General features: G+C 45.0%; 1 protein-coding gene and 1 pseudogene across 33 annotated transcripts in view; both read left to right on the top strand.

Moving 5' to 3' along the window:
* Cacna1c (calcium voltage-gated channel subunit alpha1 C) overlaps positions 1 to 12,321 on the top strand; it is a 555,448-nt gene that overhangs the window by 90,927 nt on the left and 452,200 nt on the right. The gene's annotated exons all lie outside the window — the stretch shown is intronic.
* The window catches only part of LOC113837041, a 28,569-nt pseudogene continuing 16,248 nt past the window's right edge, over positions 1 to 12,321 (top strand).

Here is a 12,321-nt window from a genome sequence, read left to right on the forward strand (position 1 = left end):
AACCAACCAACCAACCAACCAACCAACCAGCCAACCAACCAGCCAACCAGCCAACCAACCAAGCAGGGCAGGATGAAACTTAAAGTAAGTTTCTTTTACCCACCAATCCTCTCAGGGCTCTAGTGATTTTTTATTATTTGATATGTGTAGATGTTTTGCCTACATATATGTCTGTGTATCATATGTATTGTGAACCACCATGTTGGGTCCTGGGAATCCAACTCCTGTGCTCTGGAAGAGCAGCCTGTGCTCTTGACCACTGAGCCATCTCTCCAGCCCCTCCAGTGATTTCTCAGAGACCCCAAACTGGGAAATAAATGTGTCACATAGGCACTTTTACTGTGAGGCCAGCACACATTTTGCACCAATGAGTGATGCAGCCTTCCTGTAGCTTCTTTCCTTCCTTACCCCATTCAGGAACAGGGGGGTATCTGCACTTCAATGTGGTCAGTCTTTGGGGTGCTCACTTGCACTCTCTGTGGGTGAGAGAAACAGAATGAGAAGACAGTGTGGGCTCAGCTTGTCTTTAGGTGCCTGACCAGTTCTTCGTGTGGCTTCTTCTGTTTGACACATTGTTCCCACCTAAATTGACTCTTTAGAAGTACACATGGTGGGTTAAAAGGAAAGGGAAAAGAAGCTGCTCTTGAGCTTTGTCTTTTAATCCTTCCCCTCTTCATCTATTTCTCCCCCAATTACCAATCTTGAGAATAACCCTACCAACAGCCTCTCTCTCTCTCTCTCTCTCTCTCTCTCTCTCTCTCTCTCTCTCTCTCCGTGTGTGTGTGTGTGTGTGTGTGTGTGTGTTGGGGCAGTGTTGGAGATAAACCCAGGGCATTGTTCGTGCTCTGCAAGTACCATACCACTGAGCTACAACCCATCTTAGTCTTAGTTTTTTATATGTAAAGTGTCAGTAATAATAATGCCTTCCTCAGGGTTGTTAGGAAAAAATCAAATGACTTAGTATTGTTAAATACTAAGAGCACTGTGCCTAAGATGGTAATCAGGAAAGGTTATCTAACATTTACTAGTCTGTGGGGAGGGTCAGTAAGGCATTAGGAGGTGATGATAAAAGTCAGATTCATCTCGGGAACAGGGGTGTGTAGAAGAGATCAGTAGTGCACAGGTGAGGTCAGTCATTTCTGATTTTGAGAATAGATGGGTTGTAAGCAGACGAAGAGTATCTCCATCCTCTTTGTCACAGTGTGGGCATTTTCAACTGTGAGAACAGTACAGGGGCACTACTGGAGGCAGTGGCACTCAAACTTTGTATGTCATTACCGGTTACATATTGCTGTTTTCTTTTCAACCAACATTTCCCATTAATCTTGTGTTGTATGTTGACACTATGAATAAAAGTCATCTACCCCCTGCCCTTAAGAAAAGTAAAGAGGTGTAGGAAGCTGACGAGGCATTAAACAGGAAGTTCCTGAGTGATCAGAACAGGGAAGGCCTTGGAAGGCTTCCGGGGAGCCAATGCTGAGATGAGATGAGTAAGAGGTAGCCAGTGAGGGGACGAAGGGGTCCCAAAAGCTGCTGCTTCATGTGCAAAGGTGTGAATGACAAATCCTCTCTGCTAAGTCCACACTGAGCCGTCGCAGGCTTGCTCTATATTACCCAGTCTCTTACACATATGATATATTTTTACATGTCTAATGGTTTTGGATTATATTGTGGACATTGCCAATGATACATAGAAGAGTTTATGAATTCTGTTTCATTCCTCTGGAGAGTGTTAATTTTTTATTTTAGTAGACATCTGATTTCACTGAACTGAAACCCCAAATCTGTGTACCATGCAATCAGCAGTAGCTGCAAACTTAAAAAATTCATCTATCTATCTATCTATCTATCTATCTATCTATCTATCTATCTATCTATCTATCTATCTGCTGTGTGTATATGAGTGTGTGTGTGTGTGTGTGTGTTTGTGTGTGTGTGTGTGTGTGTGTGTGTGTGTGTGTGTGTTCACACAAATGTCAATAAGTTAGAGTGGAAGTTAGAGGACCTCCAGTGAGAGTCAGGGTTCTCTCTTTCTCCCATATGGGTTCTGAGGACCAAGCTCAGGTTGTCAGCTTAGTGGCAAAGACCTTTACCAGCTGAGCCGCTTTCCAGCTCTGAATTCTGCTAATCTTAGCTGTGTTGCTTGGAGTGTGCCTCATGCATTTGTATGTAGCTCCAGAGTTAGCCAGAAATGTGGATGCTGCTTATATGCAAAATTTGAACTCCCTTTCTCTCTGCTCTTTGGTACACTTCTTATTTTTCAGCTGCCCCAAATTTTATTTGTTGATTTTGCAGATTTCTGTATAGTTTCAGCCTTTTCATATAGTGATGGTTGCTACCTGTTCTTAAGGGAAAAAACATCTCTGAAACCTGGAAAATTTACTCAGTGTTCTCTTCTCCCAGGTTTTGCTCTGTATTGCAATGAGGAGGTATTTGTAACCTCTCTCTCTCTCTCTCTCTCTTTCTCTCTCTCTCTCTCTCTCTCTCTCTCTCTCTCTCTCTGTGTGTGTGTGTGTGTGTGTGTGAGAGAGAGAGAGAGAGAGAGAGAGAGAGAGAGAGATTTAGCTGGTTATTATTACATGCAGCGGGGGCAGGTCAAACAAGCTACTTTATGACATTGGAAACAATATATTGCAGGGGGACTGGAAGGACACATGGCTTAGAGGAGGGTAGAGGTCAGGTCCAGAGCCCTGTGTGTTATAGCAAGCTGAACTTCATCTGGAGTGCTGTGATGGAGAATGCCAATCACAACAGTAAAATAATCAGAACTGTGTCTCGGAGTCTTTGCTTGGTAGCTGTCTAAAGGATGAGCTAGAAAAGATGAAAGATGGTTGGAAATCCATATATAAAGCAGAGTGCACATTTATGCTCTGTGAGCTGATGACTTAATGTCTGTTATGTCTTGAATCTGTTGGCTTTCCTGGATCATAGAGGTCTTGCAAGGCTATCTTTTGCAGAACCCTATACGCAGATCTTTCAGCCTAATCGTTAACTGATGCCATTAACAGCACACCGACAACAAAAATGCTTGTTGGTATTTTGACGGTTTATGAACAGATTCAGGAAGTAGGCAAAAGACAACACATATAAATTCACTACAGGTGGTTAACAGGCTTTTGCTTCATGCTGCTGGTATCACTGTTGGTGTCTGATTGTGTCATGACTGCTGTTATCTGCCCCCTTCAGTCCTATGAGAGGATATGGGCCTGTCAGAACTTGGAGTACACAGTAATGATTCTTTATACCAAGTACTGGAATTGGAGAGGGCGGGGATGCATTCCCTTCTGATCCCCCGAGAATCCCAGGCGGTACTCATGGCAGTAGGAAGGCATATCAATTTGTTGGTTCTAAATCAATAGGAAATTGAATCAATAGAAAAGTAGATTTGCCTATCCCCGCAACCCCTGATGGTGTGTAGGTTTCCTGGAGAGTAGAGCACTTAGGCCTTGCTGATTCAGAGTGGGGTAAACTGATAATCTATAAGCATTGTTTTGGGGGAAGGATGGCTTGGGTCCAGCAGCTGCCTTTAACACCCTGGCCTGCTCCACCTTGGTGGGAGTTCAGGTTTGGGGTGCTTAAGGAATTAGAATGCTGCTTTGGAAACTAGCAGCTCAAGACTTCCTTGAGGCTGTGGAGGCAGCAACACAATTCTTTTGAGCTGCTGTTTGCACACACATAAGCCAAGGTTTTCCTCCTCAAAATGCAAGGCCAGGGTGGTGACCTGTGAACTGCCTTTTTGTGTTTTTATTTCCACAAATGCCACTGTGGGAAGTCTGGGTCTGTATGCACTGTATGCTGAGCTTCTAGACACACTTTTCCATATTGACCATTTTCTTAGCATTTATGAAAACACCAAGAAGTGGGAGAATGTGTCTGTGGCATAGGATGTTCAAGGTAGATCACACCACACAATTGATAACCTATTGGTTCTGTACGAATCGGGCCTCTGCTCAGACCACTGTTTCTTTGATTGCACTCCAAGGCCTCTTCTGAGTTGGGCTCTTGGTCTCTTGCCTTTGCCTGAAGTCTCTTCTACTGCAGCAGCTTATATGGATCCAGGCGATGCTTCCTGGCTTTACCTATTGACAACTGGAAGAAGAGGAGTATGGAAACATAGCCACTTGCTCATGTTGCTCCATGTGTGTGAGTCACTGGGGGGGGGGCAGGGAGAAAGGTCAGAGGAATACAGGAGGGAGGGAGCAGGCACTCTCCCATCCAGGCTTTTGTAGATTTGGGGCCTGCTTTTTTCGCCCTTTGTCTCAAGCACTTAGCATTATGTTTGGGTAGAGTAGATGCTTAGGAGATGAAAGCCCCGGCCCAGCTGTGACTGGCAGTTAGGTCTGTGATTCTGCCATGACTTTTGTTTGTGCAAGGCTGTATCATTTCAGGATTCTTTGTGTTTTGGATCTGGAAAGTTTTCTCAGTCACATTCTTAAGAATGTGGCTTCAGAAAAAGGGCTTTGTGGGGAAGGTTGTCTTCTTCACATGGGGACAAGCCCCAAAGGAGAAACACTCACTTTAGATAGAGAGCTTGGGATTGAAGCACAACTTAAAGAGAGGACAGGCTTGGCTGCCCCTCCTCATGTTCCGTTAAGTAAGCCAAGCTTGCTTCAGTGCTGGGTCTTGGCCCAGGATGGAGAGTATCCACTAATGAGGCAAGTGACTTCAAGAAGATCAAAATAATTAGTCAGTTTTCACTGCAAACATGAGTCACCATTTAAAGACATCATGTTCTGGTTGGAAAGCTAGGGGGTTGAGATAGAAGACTCCTGCCTCCTATTCCCTAGGGATGCCAAGTGTGTCTGAGAAGCCTACTAGCTGTGGATACTGGAGGCTGATTCGAGCCCCACTCTGCCTGCTTTTGACATTCTGTCTTCCCATATCCAGTGGAAAGGGAGATGAGGGACTTGGTGCACCATCCAAGGTCCAGGGACTAGAATGGTTGACCTGGATGCAGGTGGGTAGTCTGGCATAAAGAAAGCTTGGCACTGCTTGCTAGGCCTGCAGGGGCTTCTGGGGAGTATTTACTGGACTCTTTCTAGCCAGAGTGACACCAGCTCCAGCTCGGGTACAGGGAGAAAGGCTGGGTACGCTCTGTGTCGTGGACAGTCCTATCTGGTAAGGACAGATGCCCTTGGCCTTGGGGCCAAGTTTATATCACACAGCTTTCCCTGGTATATCGTAAGTGGGTCAATTGGCTTGGGTCTGGAAAACTAGTTGGCCTCTTCTCCAAAGGCTAGCTGGGTGTAGGGTGACCTGATAGGGTCATAAGTCGGCTCCTGTCTGGCTAAAGTCAGATGTAGATCTGTTGGAACAGATCTTACTTTAGAATCATGAACTCTGGCCCAGAGAGACCAAGCCTGGGACCCCTCTCCTCACCAATTGCCTCCAGCCAGATAGCAAATGGAATAGGCAGGCTGACAACATACCACCGCCACAGCTTGAGCAAGTCATAGGCATGTGCTCTCTAGAGTGTCTGACTTGGGTGAGTGACCTCGTCTAAGGAAAGAGTGTGCAGGATTCTCTAGTGGAAAATCTCACACGGGGCCCTTTTCTGTCACTTTTGGAGTAGGTGACCGACCATAGGAATATCACTAAAATTCCTTGACCTTCTCTCCCCTCTCCTCCTTTTTTCCCTTCCTCCTGGGGATATCTTTGAATGCTTGTTGGGATGTAAGTGCTAGAAATGCAGTGGGAAACAATATAAAGAAGGTAGATATTTAATATGAAGAAAAAGAGAGGTGAAGCAAACATCCTAATTAAGTAAGACAACTTCAAATACGCCTTTATAAGTGCCCTGAAGAAGATAGTTGGACATACGTAGGTGTGTGAGTACCCTGGACCACAAACGATGGAGACCTCCCCGAGGGAATTCTGTGCGGACTTCATGAGCCTGGGAGAAGGTCATAGTGTAGGATGAATGACACAGACAATGACCCCCAGGTGAGCAAGACCAACTTGCCGGTGGTCAGAATGCTGATGTTTGCAAGCTCTCGTTGTGTTGACCCACATAAATGTTGGTTCGTTTGTTAGCATTTAGCACCACCCTAACTGATACCATATGAATCACTGTATATGGTGCAGGAGATCTGAAGCAGATATGGGGACTTTGTCACTGAAGAGTAAGTGCCATGGCTGCCTCCACACTGGAGCTGGTAGAATAGCCAAAGGGGTGCTCGTCTCCACCCAAGCTCATTGTTGCAAGGATTTCAGCCCTTCTAGCTATGAGCCAGAGGTCCTGTCTCATGGAATGTTAGCTCTGAGGAGCATTTCCAGATTGTTGTCACCAGGAGCTCTTGGTCCTCTAATTAAGTAGTAATGTGCTTGTTCAATAAGTACCATATGGTTGTAATGAATCAAGACCAAATTATCTTAGCTGTAAAAATTAATATTAGTATTGATGACAGTAAAATTCACATTTTTATGTCTATTTTTTCTTTGTAATAGCTCAGAATGCTAGTATTAAGAACGAATGTCCAAGCCGGGTGGTGGTGGCTCACAAGTTTAATCCCAGCACTCAGGAGGCAGAGGCAGGCAGATCTCTGTGAATTCGAGGCCAGCCTGGTCTACAAAGCCTCCCAGAGAAACCCTGTCTCGAAAAATGCCCTGCAAGAAAAGAATGAATGTCTAAACATTCTGTCAGTTTAACATATGGGGTAAAGGAATACCCACAGAGATGGCAGGGAAATAGCTTAAGACTCAAAGAAAGAGGCTCAAATCCTTCCTTTTGCTGTATTTTATTTCATTAAAAACTCCAACCATATAGAGATAGCTATTTTTTTATAGCAATACATTAGAATAATGGCAGGACTAGGGACACATGCTTATCAGTGCCACAGAGAGGATGTGACACAAATAAACTAAAGATAATTGTCCTGCACAGCCTGACAAGAGTGGAGAAAATCAGAAGAGACTTGCACTAGTGAACCTTGTCTGGAGTGAAGACACAGTGGAAAGAGAAAGGAGAGGAGAGGAAGTCCTTCTAGGGGCTCACAGCCTGGGAGGGGAGGGGCTGGCAGGGCAGAGTGGACAGGGAGAGGATTCATCATGGAGTCATAAACTGTGAGTGGCGGGGCCGGTTCTGGTTAAGAGGCTGGCATTAATCTAAGAGAGACAGGGATGTATCTGAGGACTGTTTAGAGTGGGGTGACATTACCAAGTGAAGGGTGGGATGACAGGACACACAGGTGAAAGGCAGGGTGATAATCTGCTCACCTAAAGAGTGGGTTGAAATATAGGGTGATGGGTGCCTAAGGTGACAGTTGTCCGAGTAAGGGGGCATGGCAGGGTGTCTGGGTTGAAGTTTTGGTGGCTGCTGCCCAAGTGAAGCTTGCCCTGGTGAAGGTGGGGGGCTTTTTGCACAGGACGGTTACTTAGAAGCAATTAACAGAAAGTACAAACATCTCCATGCTTCATCACGTTGTCCCCTGTGTGCTTTTTCACCGAACAGACAGATGTACTGGCTTTCTGGCTTGCATAGGCAGGTAAGAGTTTATGTGAGGGCTTCAGAGGGCTGAAGGAAAGAGCTGCCAGGCACAGACTTCCACACAGTTCCTAAGAGAACTGGAGACAGTGCCTTGGTCAGCTCTCCCTTCCTAGAAAGCTGTGTAACCAGAAAGACCTTTTTATTCCTCTGGCGCTAGTGAGTTGGCTGTTAAGTGCTGGTCTGCCTCCATTAGAGCTTGTGATTAAGGTCATCATAGAATGTGTTACCTTTCTCATTTGAGATACTGTGAATAGCAATATGGGAACAGCAGGTGTACCCCCACTGGCTCAGGTAAGACAAAACCTTTGTCACCCTGTTTATGATCCTTGAGTTGCATAGCACACCACTTGCAAGCAGACACTGTGAAGTGAATATTATATAACCAGGCACCTTCTGCCAAGAGTGGGATCCCTTTCGTTCCTTTCTGAACACATCCTCTTTGTCACAGAGCCTGCCAACCCCACCTGATCAGGTGTGTGCCTCAGTTTCCTACTAAACGGGGTGCACAATTGTCTTTCTCTTACAGTTGGCGTGAAGCTGAGATGAATGGTTGTGGCTTTTCGTTAGACCAGTGCTTGACATGAGCATCATGTACACATTGGCTGTCAGCCTGAGTCTCTCAATGACTTGCTAACTTGAACATTGTTTCCTCATCTGGGAAGCAGGGACAATAATACCTGCCTTTTAAGGGCCTGGAATCCAATGAAAGTTACCCCGACATTTCCCTAAACTCAACACCAGACATCAAAGGATGGATTTAATACCTTCCATGCAAGTTCACAGATTTACTGCACAATTTATTTAGATGTAGAATACCTCCCCGTAGTGGCAGAGGAATTGCCCATGGGGAAGGAAGCAAATGAGAGCAATATGTGTCCTTACATGGGGAAAGGGGAGCAGGGACCCAGAATGACAAAGAGCCAGACTTCTTGGTACCCTCAGGCAGACACACCAGAGCAGGTGGCCTTTCTTTGGGATGAAAAGCAGAGGGGTTTTCTTTCTCATCTAATTATTAACCAGGCCTGACCCTGCTTTGCCTCCAAGATCAGATTAGATGGTGTGTGCTTAGGGTGGTGTGGACACAGACCAGATAGGCTTTTTCTAACTAAGGAGGGGATGCTCTGGGACCTATCCATGCTCATAAGGTGGCCAGCATCTTCACTTCTAGAATTAGATCTTACCCAGAAACAATGGAGACTGAAAACTCTTCTGTGTACCTTTGAATATTTCTTTCATTAAGTTTCTCTATAAAATAGGAAGTCATTTAAAACTGTTTCTGTAATGGAAGGTTCCCAATATAATTTAAAGCATGGAGATTCACATGTAGGGTCTCCTTGTCTCTACTTACTTCAGTGGTTATCAACACTTGCCAATTTGGTTTTAACTATTTTCCCCCAGATCTTTTTTCCCTTGAATATTTGAGAGCCAAATCCAGCCATTATATAATTTCACTTGTAAGCACTTTAGTATGTAGACAAATGCTGTTTTAAAAATGTCTTTATTACTCCAAACAACAGTTAACAGCCAAGATCCTTAATATCATTTGATACTCAGGCACATTTACTTTTTTCTTTACTGAAAATTCCTTTTTTTCTCATATAGTATATGCTGGTTATGGTTTCTCCCCTCTCTACAATTCCCAGTTCCTACCTCCCCTCCTGTCTGGAGGTCTGGAGTCATCCCCTTTCTGTCTCATTAGGAAACCAACAGTCTTTTAAGGAATAATAATAAACATAAAATATAATAAGATAAAACGAAATCAAGCACGGTGGAATAGGACAAAACAAACAGAAGGAAAAGAGCCCAAGAAAAGGCACAAGAAACAGCTATAAACATAGATGCACTTGTTTTCAAACTCAAGAATCCCATAAAAATGCAGCACTGGCTGCATACACACACACACACACACACACACACACACACACACACACACACACACACACACACACACACACACACACACACACACACAGGACCTGTAGGATTAAAAATAAAAATAATTTTATGAGACAAGGGACCTCCGAAGATTCTGTTGAGTACATTTTCTGTTGGCCATCTGCTGTTAGGCATGCAGCCTACTCTTACGAGTAGTTTGTTTTCCCAGTGTGACCCCTAGGAGAAAAGTAAATTCTCATTTGCAAGTGATTATCAGTTGGAGATAGCTTCTGGGCTAGGGATAGGGGCATGTGTCCACATCTCCTTTCAACTCTAGGCCCCCATCAGATGCAGGCCTGTCTAGACCTGGTGCATGCTGCCTCAGTCTCTGTGAGCTCATATGTGTATAGATCCTGTTGTTTCCGAGGGTCTTGTTTCCTGGTGTCCTCTATCCCTTCTGGCTCTTACACTGTTTCTGCCTGCTATTCTGTAGGGTTCCCTGAGCCATGAAGGAAGGGATTTGGTGGAGATATTCCATTTAGGGCTATGTGTTCCAAGGTCTCTCACTCTTTGCATATTCTCTGACTGTTGATATCTGTATTTGTTTCCATCTTCTGCCTGAGGAAACTACTCTGATGATGGTTGAGCAAGGCAATGATTTATGATTATAGTAGAATGTCATTAGAAATCATTTTATTGCTGTTACTTTAGTAGAATAGTAGCATTTAGTTTTACCTTAGGTCTTGGGCTATCTAGTCTCAGGTTCTTGGTCACATCGAGTAGGGGTTCCATCTTGTGGAGTGGGCCTTAAGTTAAATTAGATATTGGTTGGTTACCCTACAACCTTTGCACCACTATTGCTCCAGCATATCTTGCAGACAGGACACCACTGTAGATCACAGGGTTTGTAGCTGGGTTGGGTTAGTTCATGTTTCTTCTTCGGTTGCATGCAGAGTACCTTCCTGTGCCAAAGACAATATCCCATAGGGGTATTGGTAGCATAGTCCCCTGGGAATGGGGGCAGAGAGTGAGGAGAGGCCACATAGGTAGTCTGCTAGGGACTGGGGATGAGATGGGGATTTGATAGGGAGCATAGGAGGGAGAGTGAAGAGCTGAAGCTCGCCTACCTGCTCTGCTGCCCTACTTGCTCTCTGGCAGGCTTGGCTTGCAGGCTTCCAAGGGGTGCCTGCTGGGGTAGGGGGGTGGGATAACAGGATGATCATGTGATGTCAGGTTATGTGTCTTGGAGATCTCTCTGGATCTGTAATGAACCCCACCTCTTACTAGGAATATCATTTGCTTGTTGAAGATATTGGTTAGAATTGCCCACATTTTGAGTTGGTTGGTTGCTTCTTCATTTTGTCATTTAATTTGCTACTTTGTCTTCCATATTTTCTGCACCCTGAAGTTAGGTGCAGGCTCCTTTGTTCTGAGGGGTGGTTTAGGATGCTGTGGTTGGGTGGCACTCTCCTAGTTAGCATTTGTAGACTAGAGTGGGCCCCAGGATCGTCAGTGTCCTTCATCTGTGAGTATTCTTCCGTCACTGCCTGCATCTGCAGAGGACAATCACGCAGGCCCATCATTTTGTTAGTGCATGTTGGCTCTCTTACTCCTTTTGCTTTAATAGCTAAGGCTGCTATGAGGAACTCGGTGTTGCAGTTCGACAGACAATGCAGGGCAAATGCCTCCCTGTTGTTTATCCGTTTAAGAGCAAAGAGCTGGTCTCCTAGCAAAGAGTAAGGATTTTATTTATTGAATTCTGACTGTATGCTGGGCGTTGTTCTAATTCCCAATGGTTCAGCCATCAGCAAAATGACAGAAACCCTTGCTTTCTTGAAACTTGTGTTCTAGTGGGGGAAGATGGGAAATATACAAGTGAGCTTCTAACTGAGTTAGGAGGTGGCAAAGATTATGAAGAAAATTCGGAAAGAAAGTGATGAAGGGACTGCAGGACATGATGGGATTTGGGCTGGCAATATTGAGCTGGGTGGGAAGGCTCATGAGGAGCCCACCTCCTGAAGCACACGTAAAACTGCTAGAGCAGAGCTTTCAAGAGGTGGCTGGGAGTGGGAGCATGTCTGGGTGTGCTTGTGTGAGGACCGATTGGGGCCATCCTGGCTGATAAGGGGTGAGCAAAATGAAGTTAGTAAAGGTGTGGCCAGGGAGGTGGGGCTGGGTGTAATCATGAGAGGGTTATAGGCCATTTTTAAGGACTTTGATTTTTTTCCCTTAACAACATGGGCAACCACTGGAGGATTTTACATAAAGCTATGATTTAACATCTAAAAAATTTATATAAAATCTTAGTTAAATATTTTGGAATTTCATATATCTATACAATGTATTTTGATCATATTTATCACCCATCTATCTCCCTAACTCTTCCCTGACCCACCTCTTATTTCCCAGATGCCCTCAGTCCCAACTTGCAGTCCTCTCTTTGGTGCTGCCTGTTTGTTAATGTGTATGTGGCTACCCACTGGAGTGTGGTCACCCTGCCATCACCACTCGTCATGCCCATAAAGAAAACTGACTTTGCCTCTCCCAAAAGCCCATCAGTTGTCAACAGCTCCACAGTTAGGGGTTAGGGCTCAGAGACCACTGTGGAAAGAGGGGGCAGAAAGACTGTAAGACCTTGGGAGGATGAGACTGAAATAGTTGCTTCTGGACACGGCAATTGCCACACTGGTGAACTTTTACCAGCTTTGGTTGCCTGCGTGAGACTTGTGCAAGACTTAACAGTTTTTAAAGGATTCTTCTAGCTGCTTGTGGAAGGGGATATAGGCCAGTGAGGGCAGAGAGGAGTTTATAGTCAAGGTTCCCTCCTTGTCACAGAGTACCTGGCAAGGGGATGAAGGTGGCATAGTGCTTGTGAGGGACTCTGTAGCTAGCTAGAAGCTGGACAGCATTCCCCTCTGGATTCCATCCTTTAATGATGCTAGGCATTGCATTCTTCTTGG

Source organism: Cricetulus griseus, chromosome 8, assembly GCF_003668045.3.
Source record: "Cricetulus griseus strain 17A/GY chromosome 8, alternate assembly CriGri-PICRH-1.0, whole genome shotgun sequence".
Classification (NCBI taxonomy): Eukaryota; Metazoa; Chordata; class Mammalia; order Rodentia; family Cricetidae; genus Cricetulus; species Cricetulus griseus.